Here is an 18086-nt window from a genome sequence, read left to right as displayed (position 1 = left end):
AAGCTGATGAGAACAGATTGAAGCTTAAATTGATCCGCGAAAATTATTTATTTTCGCACTTGCAAATTTCAGGCGATCCGGCTGGAAAAATATTCGCGAAATTGCATTTTCGCGGAGAGAAGCGATTTTATTCCATGCGAGCGGAGCAAAAGTAATGTAATCCAAATTGAAGCAGCACAACGAAGTATTAAAAGGAATGAATTATTAAAAGGAGAGAAACTTGGGAAGAAAAAAAATCCCATCTGAAGAGAGTCGTCGTCACTTTAAAGTGTAAGTGTAACAATAAATATAATTTTGTGAAAATAATGCAATTATTTTTTCTGCTTTCAATGCAACGTCAACAACAACAACGTCTTGTCTCCTCAGTATTCCATCATTGGAGACGACGACAACTGTTGAAGAGAGGCGCCGGATCACGTTTCAAACTTTGGCGTGTGACGCCCCTTCCTTCCAGCTGTTTACCTCCCCCCCCGAAGAGATGGCGCGCGCGCGCTCCCGGCAAGGAGCGTCATTCAAGACGACCCGACGCGAATCGACTCGCGGAAATAGGCGAGTTCCACTCTTTTACCTTAGTTTTTGAACACCAATCTTTCCACAGAATTTATGCGAAGATAATTCTTGTAAAAGGAGTGTGTGTTTGATGAAAAAAAATTGAACGGAAAAGAAACTCAATACATCGGAGGAAACGACCGATCGCGAGCACTCGGGAAAAATTGGAAAAATCTTTGCAAAAAAATTTTCAGAAATTTTTTGCGAATTTCGCGGAAATCGATGCCCATTTTCGCGATATTTTTCGAGAAAATGGAAAATATAAACAATGGAGAAATCTGGTTTTCCATCTTGTGCAATTGAAAGCGCCACTTTTTTACAGCCTTTTCGATTCCTATTCTCCGATTTGAAGAAAACCCTAATTTGTTTATATTTGAAGAAACCCTAATTTATGTATTTATTTATTTATAAGGAAAGCGTATTTTTACTAATGACGATTAATGCAAAGTAAGTGAACAGCACACGATTTTAAATCTCTACCACACAGGAAGTGAAGTGAAGAGGAAGCCCGTTTTTCGAAAAACTGTCGACCACTGAATACTGGCGAAAAGGGCCCTTTATTACCGTCCTGGATGCCCCCCTCCATTTTCGGAATGTTTGAAAATTGCGCCCGACCTTTCCCGGGAAGCGGGGAGAGAGCTTGCAATACGTCTCGTGTGTCGCTCACAGAGATGGCACGACCTAGCGAAGGACTCCGCGTTGCAATTTACTGTCTCGCCTCCGGACTCCGGGGACGCAATTGCTCCGGCCGTCCTGCCCCCCGCGCCCCCCCAAAACTTTTCTTGCTGCAGGAAAACAAGGAAGCCTTCGGAAACACCCCCGCAGGATCCTACGCGAATTCTCCCCGACCAATGCCACCCCGCGGCGCCTACGCCAATCCTGCGCCCTCCGCCCCAAGTGCTCCGGGGTCGTCCCTACACATGTAAATATTGCAGAAAAGGGCTCCCTTATCGCTTCTCGGCCTTATGGCTAAGATCAAAGTGTAGTATCTGTTCTTATCAGCTTAATATCTGATACGTCCCGCATTGCGGGACCAGAATATTAATCTGATTTTTGGACATTGGCGGGGTACCCGGAGTTTACTCCATCCCTGCCGCGGGTTGGCCCGGCATTGCAGTACCGTCGGGATCGGCCCATCATTAAAAAGGTCCACTTAAAAGCTGATGAGAACAGATTGAAGCTTAAATTGATCCGCGAAAATTATTTATTTTCGCACTTGCAAATTTCAGGCGATCCGGCTGGAAAAATATTCGCGAAATTGCATTTTCGCGGAGAGAAGCGATTTTATTCCATGCGAGCGGAGCAAAAGTAATGTAATCCAAATTGAAGCAGCACAACGAAGTATTAAAAGGAATGAATTATTAAAAGGAGAGAAACTTGGGAAGAAAAAAAATCCCATCTGAAGAGAGTCGTCGTCACTTTAAAGTGTAAGTGTAACAATAAATATAATTTTGTGAAAATAATGCAATTATTTTTTCTGCTTTCAATGCAACGTCAACAACAACAACGTCTTGTCTCCTCAGTATTCCATCATTGGAGACGACGACAACTGTTGAAGAGAGGCGCCGGATCACGTTTCAAACTTTGGCGTGTGACGCCCCTTCCTTCCAGCTGTTTACCTCCCCCCCCGAAGAGATGGCGCGCGCGCGCTCCCGGCAAGGAGCGTCATTCAAGACGACCCGACGCGAATCGACTCGCGGAAATAGGCGAGTTCCACTCTTTTACCTTAGTTTTTGAACACCAATCTTTCCACAGAATTTATGCGAAGATAATTCTTGTAAAAGGAGTGTGTGTTTGATGAAAAAAAATTGAACGGAAAAGAAACTCAATACATCGGAGGAAACGACCGATCGCGAGCACTCGGGAAAAATTGGAAAAATCTTTGCAAAAAAATTTTCAGAAATTTTTTGCGAATTTCGCGGAAATCGATGCCCATTTTCGCGATATTTTTCGAGAAAATGGAAAATATAAACAATGGAGAAATCTGGTTTTCCATCTTGTGCAATTGAAAGCGCCACTTTTTTACAGCCTTTTCGATTCCTATTCTCCGATTTGAAGAAAACCCTAATTTGTTTATATTTGAAGAAACCCTAATTTATGTATTTATTTATTTATAAGGAAAGCGTATTTTTACTAATGACGATTAATGCAAAGTAAGTGAACAGCACACGATTTTAAATCTCTACCACACAGGAAGTGAAGTGAAGAGGAAGCCCGTTTTTCGAAAAACTGTCGACCACTGAATACTGGCGAAAAGGGCCCTTTATTACCGTCCTGGATGCCCCCCTCCATTTTCGGAATGTTTGAAAATTGCGCCCGACCTTTCCCGGGAAGCGGGGAGAGAGCTTGCAATACGTCTCGTGTGTCGCTCACAGAGATGGCACGACCTAGCGAAGGACTCCGCGTTGCAATTTACTGTCTCGCCTCCGGACTCCGGGGACGCAATTGCTCCGGCCGTCCTGCCCCCCGCGCCCCCCCAAAACTTTTCTTGCTGCAGGAAAACAAGGAAGCCTTCGGAAACACCCCCGCAGGATCCTACGCGAATTCTCCCCGACCAATGCCACCCCGCGGCGCCTACGCCAATCCTGCGCCCTCCGCCCCAAGTGCTCCGGGGTCGTCCCTACACATGTAAATATTGCAGAAAAGGGCTCCCTTATCGCTTCTCGGCCTTATGGCTAAGATCAAAGTGTAGTATCTGTTCTTATCAGCTTAATCCCCTTAACTTTCTTCTTTTTCGCCCGCCAAATTCAAATTTTTAAATGAACAGATCTACCGCTTTTGGACCTTTCTAGCCTCTCTGAGGAATCCCGGACGGGCCCCGACCAACGGTAAGCCCCCCGGGACACTCCCAGAGGGAAGGGGCAACAGGACACTAGGCGCCTGCTCTGCCCAGTAGCCCCTCTTTCGACCCCCGATGGCCCCACGGTCCATTGCCTCTTCAAGGCGGACCGTGGGACCCACCGCCCCCTCAGGGCTCCCCGGTCGCTCACGGACCGTTCCCCACGCCCACTTGGGGTGATAACCTCCCCGGGCTCGACGCCGGGCCCCTAAGGCCCGGCGCAGGCCCCCGCCCCCGGTGCACCGCCGGGTCCCTTCAGGACCGGTAGGCTGAGCACCGGACGTTCCCCGGCCCCCGGTGCACTGCCAGGTCCCCTCCGGACCGGTAGCTTGAGCACCGAGGCCCCCGGACCCCCTCAGGGCCCCCGGGAGCACCCTCCGTCGATCCCGTACGGATCGGCGCAGAGCGGGTGATTTGAACGGCGCGCGGTTTCCTTTTCGGCCGCGACGCCGGTCAAGCGACCGTTCGGCGCGCTTCACGCCCGATCGGTTCGATTGACCCCCTCCCCCCCGTCCGGTATTTGTGGAAGACTTCATCTTCCACAAAACCGTCATTCCAAAACCCCGGTAAATTCAAATTTCCTCCCGATCCCACCCATACGGGCCGAGAAGCGGGTTGAGCGCCTTCAGCGCCATCCCTCGGCGGCCGCCTGGACTTCATTCAGGTGGACGCCACGCGCTTAATTTAAATTTGTATTTTTGAAAATTTTCGTTCCGCAGTCCCTCAGACCGCGGAAAAGCCCTCCGTCGCCCCCCTTGGCCTTCAGCATTTATATCTTTTGAATTTTTTTGTGTCCTTAAAAGGACAATTTTCAAAACAACGTTCCACGGTCCTTCAGGCCGTGGAATATCGTCCGCCAGGCCCCGTTTGTGCCATGACTTAACGCCCTCCCATGCCCCCACGTCCTCCCCGTAAAAACGGGGGGGCGGGGGCCGTTAGAAAAGCACCATCGCGTGCTAGTTCCTCCGCCCCCCCCTCCTCCTCTCGCACTCCGCGGAGGAGGAAAGTCGAGGCGTCAGAGCCCGACTCCTCCCCTCCCCATACACCACCGGACGGCGCGTCCGAAAGCGCTTCGGCGCGTAGGACGCGTCGCCCGCGGAAAATCATACACTATGGCTCCCCCGTTTCTTCTTCTTCTTCTTCTCCATCCGGCGTCCGAAAGCCTTCCCTTGAGACCTTCTCCCCGCTCTCGGACGTCACCTATTCTCCCCCCAAGTCCCGTTCTTCTTCCCCTCTCTCCCTCGACGACTTCACGACGCCTCCGGATTCTTCTTCGTCCAGACGTCCGGCGCTGGATTCTCCCCCCCCGATTCCCCCGACTGCCCCCGCCCCCCAAACGACTGACAGGGTCCCGGCGCTTCTCCTGACCGGCACCGCGGTGTCGGCCAGGAGAATCGACAATCAACTTGTGGTTTACTTTCCCGTGGCGGACACGTTAACCTGCACCGAGGTGGGATGCAGCATGTCCTTCCGCGCTACGGAGTGGACGGCGATGCGGAGAAGTCTCGTCCGGCACCTGATGGAGCAGCACGGCCACCGACTCACGTCGGTGAACGCCTGCTCCATCTGCGGTGGGACTATCGGCCGCAAGCCGTCCACTCATCCCTGCCTCAAAGGGGGGATACGTAAGGCTGCGGACGGACGTGTTGCACTCTCGCATCGGTGCGGGGCATGCGATTTCGCATGCGCTACCCGTCGCGGGCTTGCGAACCACATGGTGACCCACAAGAGACCTCCCCCCTTGATTGCCCCCCTTCAGGAGGCAATCGAGGAGACAGTTAGATGCACGACGCCGCCCAACGTGACCGAGGCGCAACCCTCCGATCCAGACGCAGCAGCAGACGCTCCGGCCGAAGACCTGGCGCCGGGGCAGCCTCCTGAAGTCGGTGACCTTAACGACACCGGGTCACCGCCGCCTGTGGACGCAGCAACATCGCCGCCGCCAGCTCCAGACGCAGCAGAAGGAGCACCACGACAGGTCGAGCCACCGATACAGCAGAAGGAGAAGCTGTGGCTCGACCGACTGGCCAGCACATCCGGCCAGTCATGGGAGGAGTTCGAGGTCGTGGTGCAGGATCTGGTGGCCACCACCCAGGCGGAGAGGAAGAGGGAGGCGAAACCTGCGGACGGAGGGGAAGCTCCTCGGCCACGAAACGTCGTGCACAGACAACCACCAAGACGCAGACAAGTAGCTGACTACGACGCGAAAAAGGCGTCGGACATACAGAAACTCTTCAGGAGTCATCCCAGGAGGGCAGTGGAGAGCATCCTGTCCGATAAGTCACCCTATTGCGACATTCCCGCGGAGGAGGTGGAAAAGCATTTCCGCCAAGTCTACGGGAATGTCGGGATGGGGGGCTTGGAGGACGAGGGTGACGACTCGGTCTACCGTCGCACGACGGAGACCGAGAAGAAACTGCTCCTCGAAAGGATCACTCCTGAGGAAGTGACGAGACGCATGTCTAGAACCAAGAACACCGCCCCGGGCCCCGATGGCCTCACCTACGGCGACCTGAGGGCGGTCGATAGACATGGACGAATTCTCTCTTTTATCTTCAACAGATGCCTGAAGGAGGCCAGGACACCGGCCGCGTGGAAGACCTCTCGGACTGTCCTCCTGCACAAAGGGGGGGACCGCCAGGACATCGGCAACTGGAGGCCCATAGCGCTTGGCAACACCATCGCCAAGCTGTACGCCGGGGTGCTTGCTGACCGCATACTATCTTGGGCGGTCAGCGGGAAGAAGATGCACCCGGCTCAAAAGGGCTTCCGGGAGTTCGAGGGGTGCCACGAGCACAATTTCACCCTTCAGGCAGCTGTTGACGAAATGAGACGCAGACGTTCCCGAATCGCACTGGCTTGGCTTGACCTACGGAACGCGTTCGGGTCCATCCCGCACCAACACCTCCAGAACACCCTGAGGAGGATGGACTTGCCTGAGGAGATGAGGAGGACCGTGGAGGAGTTGCAGAAGGGCTCCACGGTCGTGAAGACGACCAGCGGCGACACCGGCGTCATCGACATCTGCGCCGGTGTCAAGCAGGGGTGCCCGTTATCACCGACCATTTTCAACTTGGGAATGGAGCCGGTGATACGGGCGGTCGCTGGTGAGGCAGGCAAGTCCGGAGTCGTCGTCCAGGGGCAAAACATCGCCATCCTGGCCTACGCGGACGACTTGGTGCTGGTGGCCCGGGACCAGGAGCACCTGCAGCGCCTGCTGAACATCGCGGGAGAAGAGGCGACCGCTGCAGGTCTACAGTTCAAGCCAAGCAAGTGCGCAACGCTGGACCTCAACTTTGCAGCAAACCAGCCCGTGCAGCCGTCCCAACTCACCATCCAGGGGGCGGCCATTTCCAGCCTGAAGGACGGCGAAGCGTACCGGTACCTCGGGGTCCCGTTCGGGTTCCACGTGGACCAGACCCCCGAGGAGGACCTGGTGCGCTTGGGCGAGGACGTCAAGAAGATCGACGAGTCACTCCTCGCCCCGTGGCAGAAGATCGCCGCGACCAACATCTTCCTTCTGCCCAGGCTGGAATTCATCTTGCGGGCTGGTAATGTTAAAAAGAAAAACTTGACCGACATCGACAAGAGGCTGAAGGCCTGCGCAAAGGGCTGGCTCCATTTGCCCAAAAGGGCATCGCCTGAGATGGTCTTCATTGGCCATCAACACGGCGGCGCAGGTCTTCTCCCTCTTTCCGACTTGACTGACATATTGACCATCGTGCAGGGATATCGACTCCTCCATTCCCGTGACCCCAACGTGAGAGTGCTCGCCTGGGGTCGCCTGAAGGAGGTAGTGCGGAGGAAGCTGAGGAGACCGCCAACCACCGGTGATCTCGCAGAGTACCTTAGTGGTAGTCTGCGGGATGACTTTGGAAGGGAAAGCGGCGACTTCAGTTCCCTCTTCACGCAGGTTCGCTCCGCGTCACGCCGTATCGCCGCGCGCATAGGCTTGAGCTGGAGATGGTCGGACGAGCTAAGGGAGATGCAGATTTCGTTCCGGGACATGAATGACGGGGCTGAAGACCGCCCCCCCTTCATCAGGGTTCCTCCGAAGGCCGTAAGGCAACTGACGGGTGCCCTGAAGATCGCGGTGCGGCGCTACTACCTGAACAAGGTAAGCGCCAAGCCCGATCAAGGGAAAGTCATTCGTGCCTCGGCGAAATCTGAAGCCTCCAATCACTTCCTGGCAGGAGGGAGATACACCAGGTTTTGTGATTGGAGGTTCATCTTTAGGGCTCGGCTCGATCTGCTCCCGCTCAATGCCTGTCGCCGTTGGGAAACCAACGGGGACAAGCGGTGTCGGCGATGTGGCTACGCGGAGGAGACCCTGCCCCACGTCGTTAATCACTGCACGATGCACTCAAGGACGTGGCAGCATAGACATAATGCTGTCCAAGACCGACTACACAGGGCTCTGATTGGACGCCGGGGAAAAGGTGACGATGAAATCAGAGTCAACAAACAAGTACCTGGCACTGACTCGACTCTTAGACCAGACCTGGTTATAACTAACCAGGCCGACAAGACTGTGACATTGATCGACGTAGCAGTACCGTTCGAGAACAACGAGGGAGCTCTGCTGGCAGCCAGGACCGCGAAGGAGGAGAAGTACGCCGCCCTGGCAGAGACCATCCGCCAGCAGGGATACCGGTCATCGGTCGCCGCCATCGTCGTGGGAAGCCTGGGGACGTGGGACTCGCAGAACGACCCCGTCCTGAAGTCCCTGGGCCTACCTCGACGATTCTGCACCACCATGCGGCGACTGATGGTCAGCGACGTCATCCGCTGGACCCGGGACTGCTACGTCGAACACATCACGGGACATAGACAGTATGAAGACGGCTCCGGAGGCTGAAAAGGAAAGGACAAAAGTGAAGTCGTGTAAAATCATTTCCCCCCCTCTTTCCATACTTCTTCATTGTAAAACCTTTCTCTGTCCCCTTTCTCTTTTATTTACTCTATGAGCCATAGTGTATGAATGGCCACGCCGTGGTGTATAAACGGCCCCCCCCAAAAGTGTAAACCCTCCCCGTGAGAGACTTAAACATATAAAACATTTTATAAAAAAAAACACTCGTGCGAGAAGCCTATATTATTATAATATTTCCCCAAAATAAAGGGGCAAAAAGACTTGTTCCCCGGCTCCCTCATTTGGAGGGAGCCGGTCATGTATAAATTATATATTAATTATAAGTTGCTTAAAACTCTGTATGAAAGAATTTTCAAATAAACATTTTAAATCTGTTCTTATCAGCTTAATATCTGATACGTCCCGCATTGCGGGACCAGAATATTAATCTGATTTTTGGACATTGGCGGGGTACCCGGAGTTTACTCCATCCCTGCCGCGGGTTGGCCCGGCATTGCAGTACCGTCGGGATCGGCCCATCATTAAAAAGGTCCACTTAAAAGCTGATGAGAACAGATTGAAGCTTAAATTGATCCGCGAAAATTATTTATTTTCGCACTTGCAAATTTCAGGCGATCCGGCTGGAAAAATATTCGCGAAATTGCATTTTCGCGGAGAGAAGCGATTTTATTCCATGCGAGCGGAGCAAAAGTAATGTAATCCAAATTGAAGCAGCACAACGAAGTATTAAAAGGAATGAATTATTAAAAGGAGAGAAACTTGGGAAGAAAAAAAATCCCATCTGAAGAGAGTCGTCGTCACTTTAAAGTGTAAGTGTAACAATAAATATAATTTTGTGAAAATAATGCAATTATTTTTTCTGCTTTCAATGCAACGTCAACAACAACAACGTCTTGTCTCCTCAGTATTCCATCATTGGAGACGACGACAACTGTTGAAGAGAGGCGCCGGATCACGTTTCAAACTTTGGCGTGTGACGCCCCTTCCTTCCAGCTGTTTACCTCCCCCCCCGAAGAGATGGCGCGCGCGCGCTCCCGGCAAGGAGCGTCATTCAAGACGACCCGACGCGAATCGACTCGCGGAAATAGGCGAGTTCCACTCTTTTACCTTAGTTTTTGAACACCAATCTTTCCACAGAATTTATGCGAAGATAATTCTTGTAAAAGGAGTGTGTGTTTGATGAAAAAAAATTGAACGGAAAAGAAACTCAATACATCGGAGGAAACGACCGATCGCGAGCACTCGGGAAAAATTGGAAAAATCTTTGCAAAAAAATTTTCAGAAATTTTTTGCGAATTTCGCGGAAATCGATGCCCATTTTCGCGATATTTTTCGAGAAAATGGAAAATATAAACAATGGAGAAATCTGGTTTTCCATCTTGTGCAATTGAAAGCGCCACTTTTTTACAGCCTTTTCGATTCCTATTCTCCGATTTGAAGAAAACCCTAATTTGTTTATATTTGAAGAAACCCTAATTTATGTATTTATTTATTTATAAGGAAAGCGTATTTTTACTAATGACGATTAATGCAAAGTAAGTGAACAGCACACGATTTTAAATCTCTACCACACAGGAAGTGAAGTGAAGAGGAAGCCCGTTTTTCGAAAAACTGTCGACCACTGAATACTGGCGAAAAGGGCCCTTTATTACCGTCCTGGATGCCCCCCTCCATTTTCGGAATGTTTGAAAATTGCGCCCGACCTTTCCCGGGAAGCGGGGAGAGAGCTTGCAATACGTCTCGTGTGTCGCTCACAGAGATGGCACGACCTAGCGAAGGACTCCGCGTTGCAATTTACTGTCTCGCCTCCGGACTCCGGGGACGCAATTGCTCCGGCCGTCCTGCCCCCCGCGCCCCCCCAAAACTTTTCTTGCTGCAGGAAAACAAGGAAGCCTTCGGAAACACCCCCGCAGGATCCTACGCGAATTCTCCCCGACCAATGCCACCCCGCGGCGCCTACGCCAATCCTGCGCCCTCCGCCCCAAGTGCTCCGGGGTCGTCCCTACACATGTAAATATTGCAGAAAAGGGCTCCCTTATCGCTTCTCGGCCTTATGGCTAAGATCAAAGTGTAGTATCTGTTCTTATCAGCTTAATCCCCTTAACTTTCTTCTTTTTCGCCCGCCAAATTCAAATTTTTAAATGAACAGATCTACCGCTTTTGGACCTTTCTTGCCTCTCTGAGGAATCCCGGACGGGCCCCGACCAACGGTAAGCCCCCCGGGACACTCCCAGAGGGAAGGGGCAACAGGACACTAGGCGCCTGCTCTGCCCAGTAGCCCCTCTTTCGACCCCCGATGGCCCCACGGTCCATTGCCTCTTCAAGGCGGACCGTGGGACCCACCGCCCCCTCAGGGCTCCCCGGTCGCTCACGGACCGTTCCCCACGCCCACTTGGGGTGATAACCTCCCCGGGCTCGACGCCGGGCCCCTAAGGCCCGGCGCAGGCCCCCGCCCCCGGTGCACCGCCGGGTCCCTTCAGGACCGGTAGGCTGAGCACCGGACGTTCCCCGGCCCCCGGTGCACTGCCAGGTCCCCTCCGGACCGGTAGCTTGAGCACCGAGGCCCCCGGACCCCCTCAGGGCCCCCGGGAGCACCCTCCGTCGATCCCGTACGGATCGGCGCAGAGCGGGTGATTTGAACGGCGCGCGGTTTCCTTTTCGGCCGCGACGCCGGTCAAGCGACCGTTCGGCGCGCTTCACGCCCGATCGGTTCGATTGACCCCCTCCCCCCCGTCCGGTATTTGTGGAAGACTTCATCTTCCACAAAACCGTCATTTCAAAACCCCGGTAAATTCAAATTTCCTCCCGATCCCACCCATACGGGCCGAGAAGCGGGTTGAGCGCCTTCAGCGCCATCCCTCGGCGGCCGCCTGGACTTCATTCAGGTGGACGCCACGCGCTTAATTTAAATTTGTATTTTTGAAAATTTTCGTTCCGCAGTCCCTCAGACCGCGGAAAAGCCCTCCGTCGCCCCCCTTGGCCTTCAGCATTTATATCTTTTGAATTTTTTTGTGTCCTTAAAAGGACAATTTTCAAAACAACGTTCCACGGTCCTTCAGGCCGTGGAATATCGTCCGCCAGGCCCCGTTTGTGCCATGACTTAACGCCCTCCCATGCCCCCACGTCCTCCCCGTAAAAACGGGGGGGCGGGGGCCGTTAGAAAAGCACCATCGCGTGCTAGTTCCTCCGCCCCCCCCTCCTCCTCTCGCACTCCGCGGAGGAGGAAAGTCGAGGCGTCAGAGCCCGACTCCTCCCCTCCCCATACACCACCGGACGGCGCGTCCGAAAGCGCTTCGGCGCGTAGGACGCGTCGCCCGCGGAAAATCATACACTATGGCTCCCCCGTTTCTTCTTCTTCTTCTTCTCCATCCGGCGTCCGAAAGCCTTCCCTTGAGACCTTCTCCCCGCTCTCGGACGTCACCTATTCTCCCCCCAAGTCCCGTTCTTCTTCCCCTCTCTCCCTCGACGACTTCACGACGCCTCCGGATTCTTCTTCGTCCAGACGTCCGGCGCTGGATTCTCCCCCCCCGATTCCCCCGACTGCCCCCGCCCCCCAAACGACTGACAGGGTCCCGGCGCTTCTCCTGACCGGCACCGCGGTGTCGGCCAGGAGAATCGACAATCAACTTGTGGTTTACTTTCCCGTGGCGGATACGTTAACCTGCACCGAGGTGGGATGCAGCATGTCCTTCCGCGCTACGGAGTGGACGGCGATGCGGAGAAGTCTCGTCCGACACCTGATGGAGCAGCACGGCCACCGACTCACGTCGGTGAACGCCTGCTCCGTCTGCGGTGGGACTATCGGCCGCAAGCCGTCCACTCATCCCTGCCTCAAAGGGGGGATACGTAAGGCGGCGGACGGGCGTGTTGCACTCTCGCACCGGTGCGGGACATGCGACTTCGCATGCGCTACCCGTCGCGGGTTGGCGAACCACATGGTGACCCACAAGAGACCTCCCCCCTTGATTGCCCCCCTTCAGGAGGCAATCGAGGAGACAGTTAGATGCACGACGCCGCCCAACGTGACCGAGGCGCAACCCTCCGATCCAGACGCAGCAGCTGACGCTCCGGCCGAAGACCTGGCGCCGGGGCAGCCTCCCGAAGTCGGTGACCTCAACGACACCGGGTCACCGCCGCCTGTGGACGCAGCAACATCGCCGCCGCCAGCTCCAGACGCAGCAGAAGGAGCACCACGACAGGTCGAGCCACCGATACAGCAGAAGGAGAAGCTGTGGCTCGACCGACTGGCCAGCACCACCGGCCAGTCATGGGAGGAGTTCGAGGTCGTGGTGCAGGATCTGGTGGCCACCACCCAGGCGGAGAGGAAGAGGGAGGCGAAACCTGCGGACGGAGGGGAAGCTCCTCGGCCACGAAACGTCGTGCACAGACAACCACCAAGACGCAGACAAGTAGCTGACTACGACGCGAAAAAGGCGTCGGACATACAGAAACTCTTCAGGAGTCATCCCAGGAGGGCAGTGGAGAGCATCCTGTCTGATAAGTCACCCTATTGCGACATTCCCGCGGAGGAAGTGGAAAAGCATTTCCGCCAAGTCTACGGGAATGTCGGAATGGGGGGCTTGGAGGACGAGGGTGACGACTCGGTCTACCGTCGCACGACGGAGACCGAGAAGAAACTGCTCCTCGAAAGGATCACTCCTGAAGAAGTGACGAGACGCATGTCTAGAACCAAAAACACCGCCCCGGGCCCCGATGGCCTCACCTACGGCGACCTGAGGGCGGTCGATAGACATGGACGAATTCTCTCTTTTATCTTCAACAGATGCCTGAAGGAGGCCAGGACACCGGCCGCGTGGAAAACCTCTCGGACTGTCCTCCTGCACAAAGGGGGGGACCGCCAGGACATCGGCAACTGGAGGCCCATAGCGCTTGGCAACACCATCGCCAAGCTGTACGCCGGGGTGCTTGCTGACCGCATACTATCTTGGGCGGTCAGCGGGAAGAAGATGCACCCGGCTCAAAAGGGCTTCCGGGAGTTCGAGGGGTGCCACGAGCACAACTTCACCCTTCAGGCAGCTGTTGACGAAATGAGACGCAGACGTTCCCGAATCGCACTGGCTTGGCTTGATCTACGGAACGCGTTCGGGTCCATCCCGCACCAACACCTCCAGAACACCTTGAGGAGGATGGACTTGCCTGAGGAGATGAGGAGGACCGTGGAGGAGTTGCAGAAGGGCTCCACGGTCGTGAAGACGGCCAGCGGCGACACCGGCGTCATCGACATCTGCGCCGGTGTCAAGCAGGGGTGCCCGTTATCACCGACCATTTTCAACTTGGGAATGGAGCCGGTGATACGGGCGGTCGCTGGTGAGGCAGGCAAGTCCGGAGTCGTCGTCCAGGGGCAGAACATCGCCATCCTGGCCTACGCGGACGACTTGGTGCTGGTGGCCCGGGACCAGGAGCACCTGCAGCGCCTGCTGAACATCGCGGGAGAAGAGGCGACCGCTGCAGGTCTACAGTTCAAGCCAAGCAAGTGCGCAACGCTGGACCTCAACTTTTCAACCAACCAGCCCGTGCAGCCGTCCCAACTCACCATCCAGGGGGCGGCCATTTCCAGCCTGAAGGACGGCGAAGCGTACCGGTACCTCGGGGTCCCGTTCGGGTTCCATGTGGACCAGACCCCCGAGGAGGACCTGGTGCGCTTGGGCGAGGACGTCAAGAAGATCGACGAGTCACTCCTCGCCCCGTGGCAGAAGATCGCCGCGACCAACATCTTCCTTCTGCCCAGGCTGGAATTCATCTTGCGGGCTGGTAACGTTAAAAAGAAGAACTTGACTGACATCGACAAGAGGCTGAAGGCCTGCGCAAAGGGCTGGCTCCATTTGCCCAAAAGGGCATCGCCTGAGATGGTCTTCATTGGCCATCAACACGGCGGCGCAGGTCTTCTCCCTCTTTCCGACTTGACTGACATATTGACCATCGTGCAGGGATATCGACTCCTCCATTCCCGTGACCCCAACGTGAGAGTGCTCGCCTGGGGTCGCCTGAAGGAGGTAGTGCGGAGGAAGCTGAGGAGACCGCCAACCACCGGTGATCTCGCGGAGTACCTTAGCGGTAGTCTACGGGATGACTTTGGAAGGGAAAGCGGCGACTTCAGTTCCCTCTTCACGCAGGTTCGCTCCGCGTCACGCCGTATCGCCGCGCGCATAGGCTTGAGCTGGAGATGGTCGGACGAGCTAAGGGAGATGCAGATTTCGTTCCGGGACATGAATGACGGGGCTGAAGACCGCCCCCCCTTCATCAGGGTTCCTCCGAAGGCCGTAAGGCAACTGACGGGTGCCCTGAAGATCGCGGTGCGGCGCTACTACCTGAACAAGGTAAGCGCCAAGCCCGATCAAGGGAAAGTCATTCGTGCCTCGGCGAAATCTGAAGCCTCCAATCACTTCCTGGCAGGAGGGAGATACACCAGGTTTTGTGATTGGAGGTTCATCTTTAGGGCTCGGCTCGATCTGCTCCCGCTCAATGCCTGTCGCCGTTGGGAAACCAACGGGGACAAGCGGTGTCGGCGATGTGGCTACGCGGAGGAGACCCTGCCCCACGTCGTTAATCACTGCACGATGCACTCAAGGACGTGGCAGCATAGACATAATGCTGTCCAAGACCGACTACACAGGGCTCTGATTGGACGCCGGGGAAAAGGTGACGATGAAATCAGAGTCAACAAACAAGTACCTGGCACTGACTCGACTCTTAGACCAGACCTGGTTATAACTAACCAGGCCGACAAGACTGTGACATTGATCGACGTAGCAGTGCCGTTCGAGAACAACGAGGGAGCTCTGCTGGCAGCCAGGACCGCGAAGGAGGAGAAGTACGCCGCCCTGGCAGAGACCATCCGCCAGCAGGGATACCGGTCATCGGTCGCCGCCATCGTCGTGGGAAGCCTGGGGACGTGGGACTCGCAGAACGACCCCGTCCTGAAGTCCCTGGGCCTACCTCGACGATTCTGCACCACCATGCGGCGACTGATGGTCAGCGACGTCATCCGCTGGACCCGGGACTGCTACGTCGAACACATCACGGGACATAGACAGTATGAAGACGGCTCCGGAGGCTGAAAAGGAAAGGACAAAAGTGAAGTCGTGTAAAATCATTTCCCCCCCTCTTTCCATACTTCTTCATTGTAAAACCTTTCTCTGTCCCCTTTCTCTTTTATTTACTCTATGAGCCATAGTGTATGAATGGCCACGCCGTGGTGTATAAACGGCCCCCCCCAAAAGTGTAAACCCTCCCCGTGAGAGACTTAAACATATAAAACATTTTATAAAAAAAAACACTCGTGCGAGAAGCCTATATTATTATAATATTTCCCCAAAACAAAGGGGCAAAAAGACTTGTTCCCCGGCTCCCTCATTTGGAGGGAGCCGGTCATGTATAAATTATATATTAATTATAAGTTGCTTAAAACTCTGTATGAAAGAATTTTCAAATAAACATTTTAAATCTGTTCTTATCAGCTTAATATCTGATACGTCCCGCATTGCGGGACCAGAATATTAATCTGATTTTTGGACATTGGCGGGGTACCCGGAGTTTACTCCATCCCTGCCGCGGGTTGGCCCGGCATTGCAGTACCGTCGGGATCGGCCCATCATTAAAAAGGTCCACTTAAAAGCTGATGAGAACAGATTGAAGCTTAAATTGATCCGCGAAAATTATTTATTTTCGCACTTGCAAATTTCAGGCGATCCGGCTGGAAAAATATTCGCGAAATTGCATTTTCGCGGAGAGAAGCGATTTTATTCCATGCGAGCGGAGCAAAAGTAATGTAATCCAAATTGAAGCAGCACAACGAAGTATTAAAAGGAATGAATTATTAAAAGGAGAGAAACTTGGGAAGAAAAAAAATCCCATCTGAAGAGAGTCGTCGTCACTTTAAAGTGTAAGTGTAACAATAAATATAATTTTGTGAAAATAATGCAATTATTTTTTCTGCTTTCAATGCAACGTCAACAACAACAACGTCTTGTCTCCTCAGTATTCCATCATTGGAGACGACGACAACTGTTGAAGAGAGGCGCCGGATCACGTTTCAAACTTTGGCGTGTGACGCCCCTTCCTTCCAGCTGTTTACCTCCCCCCCCGAAGAGATGGCGCGCGCGCGCTCCCGGCAAGGAGCGTCATTCAAGACGACCCGACGCGAATCGACTCGCGGAAATAGGCGAGTTCCACTCTTTTACCTTAGTTTTTGAACACCAATCTTTCCACAGAATTTATGCGAAGATAATTCTTGTAAAAGGAGTGTGTGTTTGATGAAAAAAAATTGAACGGAAAAGAAACTCAATACATCGGAGGAAACGACCGATCGCGAGCACTCGGGAAAAATTGGAAAAATCTTTGCAAAAAAATTTTCAGAAATTTTTTGCGAATTTCGCGGAAATCGATGCCCATTTTCGCGATATTTTTCGAGAAAATGGAAAATATAAACAATGGAGAAATCTGGTTTTCCATCTTGTGCAATTGAAAGCGCCACTTTTTTACAGCCTTTTCGATTCCTATTCTCCGATTTGAAGAAAACCCTAATTTGTTTATATTTGAAGAAACCCTAATTTATGTATTTATTTATTTATAAGGAAAGCGTATTTTTACTAATGACGATTAATGCAAAGTAAGTGAACAGCACACGATTTTAAATCTCTACCACACAGGAAGTGAAGTGAAGAGGAAGCCCGTTTTTCGAAAAACTGTCGACCACTGAATACTGGCGAAAAGGGCCCTTTATTACCGTCCTGGATGCCCCCCTCCATTTTCGGAATGTTTGAAAATTGCGCCCGACCTTTCCCGGGAAGCGGGGAGAGAGCTTGCAATACGTCTCGTGTGTCGCTCACAGAGATGGCACGACCTAGCGAAGGACTCCGCGTTGCAATTTACTGTCTCGCCTCCGGACTCCGGGGACGCAATTGCTCCGGCCGTCCTGCCCCCCGCGCCCCCCCAAAACTTTTCTTGCTGCAGGAAAACAAGGAAGCCTTCGGAAACACCCCCGCAGGATCCTACGCGAATTCTCCCCGACCAATGCCACCCCGCGGCGCCTACGCCAATCCTGCGCCCTCCGCCCCAAGTGCTCCGGGGTCGTCCCTACACATGTAAATATTGCAGAAAAGGGCTCCCTTATCGCTTCTCGGCCTTATGGCTAAGATCAAAGTGTAGTATCTGTTCTTATCAGCTTAATATCTGATACGTCCCGCATTGCGGGACCAGAATATTAATCTGATTTTTGGACATTGGCGGGGTACCCGGAGTTTACTCCATCCCTGCCGCGGGTTGGCCCGGCATTGCAGTACCGTCGGGATCGGCCCATCATTAAAAAGGTCCACTTAAAAGCTGATGAGAACAGATTGAAGCTTAAATTGATCCGCGAAAATTATTTATTTTCGCACTTGCAAATTTCAGGCGATCCGGCTGGAAAAATATTCGCGAAATTGCATTTTCGCGGAGAGAAGCGATTTTATTCCATGCGAGCGGAGCAAAAGTAATGTAATCCAAATTGAAGCAGCACAACGAAGTATTAAAAGGAATGAATTATTAAAAGGAGAGAAACTTGGGAAGAAAAAAAATCCCATCTGAAGAGAGTCGTCGTCACTTTAAAGTGTAAGTGTAACAATAAATATAATTTTGTGAAAATAATGCAATTATTTTTTCTGCTTTCAATGCAACGTCAACAACAACAACGTCTTGTCTCCTCAGTATTCCATCATTGGAGACGACGACAACTGTTGAAGAGAGGCGCCGGATCACGTTTCAAACTTTGGCGTGTGACGCCCCTTCCTTCCAGCTGTTTACCTCCCCCCCCGAAGAGATGGCGCG

At 53.4% G+C, this 18086-nt stretch overlaps 4 non-coding genes and 2 pseudogenes across 4 annotated transcripts; all 6 read left to right on the top strand.

The window, feature by feature from the left end:
- Positions 1-1498: 1498 nt before the first annotated feature.
- Positions 1499-1691, top strand: LOC139689806 (U2 spliceosomal RNA). Its single transcript, XR_011701412.1, has one exon. It is a non-coding gene; the product is annotated as a U2 spliceosomal RNA (small nuclear RNA).
- A 1513-nt stretch (positions 1692-3204) lies between these two features.
- LOC139689768 (U2 spliceosomal RNA) lies at positions 3205-3338 on the top strand (annotated as a pseudogene).
- Positions 3339-8591: 5253 nt separating this feature from the next.
- LOC139689743 (U2 spliceosomal RNA) lies at positions 8592-8785 on the top strand. The gene has a single exon (XR_011701376.1). It is a non-coding gene; the product is annotated as a U2 spliceosomal RNA (small nuclear RNA).
- A 1513-nt stretch (positions 8786-10298) lies between these two features.
- On the top strand, positions 10299-10432 carry LOC139689778 (U2 spliceosomal RNA; annotated as a pseudogene).
- Positions 10433-15685: 5253 nt separating this feature from the next.
- Positions 15686-15879, top strand: LOC139689742 (U2 spliceosomal RNA). The gene has a single exon (XR_011701375.1). It is a non-coding gene; the product is annotated as a U2 spliceosomal RNA (small nuclear RNA).
- Positions 15880-17392: 1513 nt separating this feature from the next.
- On the top strand, positions 17393-17585 carry LOC139689805 (U2 spliceosomal RNA). The gene has a single exon (XR_011701411.1). It is a non-coding gene; the product is annotated as a U2 spliceosomal RNA (small nuclear RNA).
- Positions 17586-18086: the final 501 nt, after the last annotated feature.

The sequence above is a fragment of the Hetaerina americana genome, unplaced genomic scaffold, assembly GCF_022747635.1.
Source record: "Hetaerina americana unplaced genomic scaffold, ioHetAmer1.1.p SCAF_270, whole genome shotgun sequence".
Lineage (NCBI taxonomy): Eukaryota > Metazoa > Arthropoda > Insecta > Odonata > Calopterygidae > Hetaerina > Hetaerina americana.
Note: the sequence above shows the minus strand (reverse complement) of the source record. Positions and strands in the feature narration are given on the sequence as shown.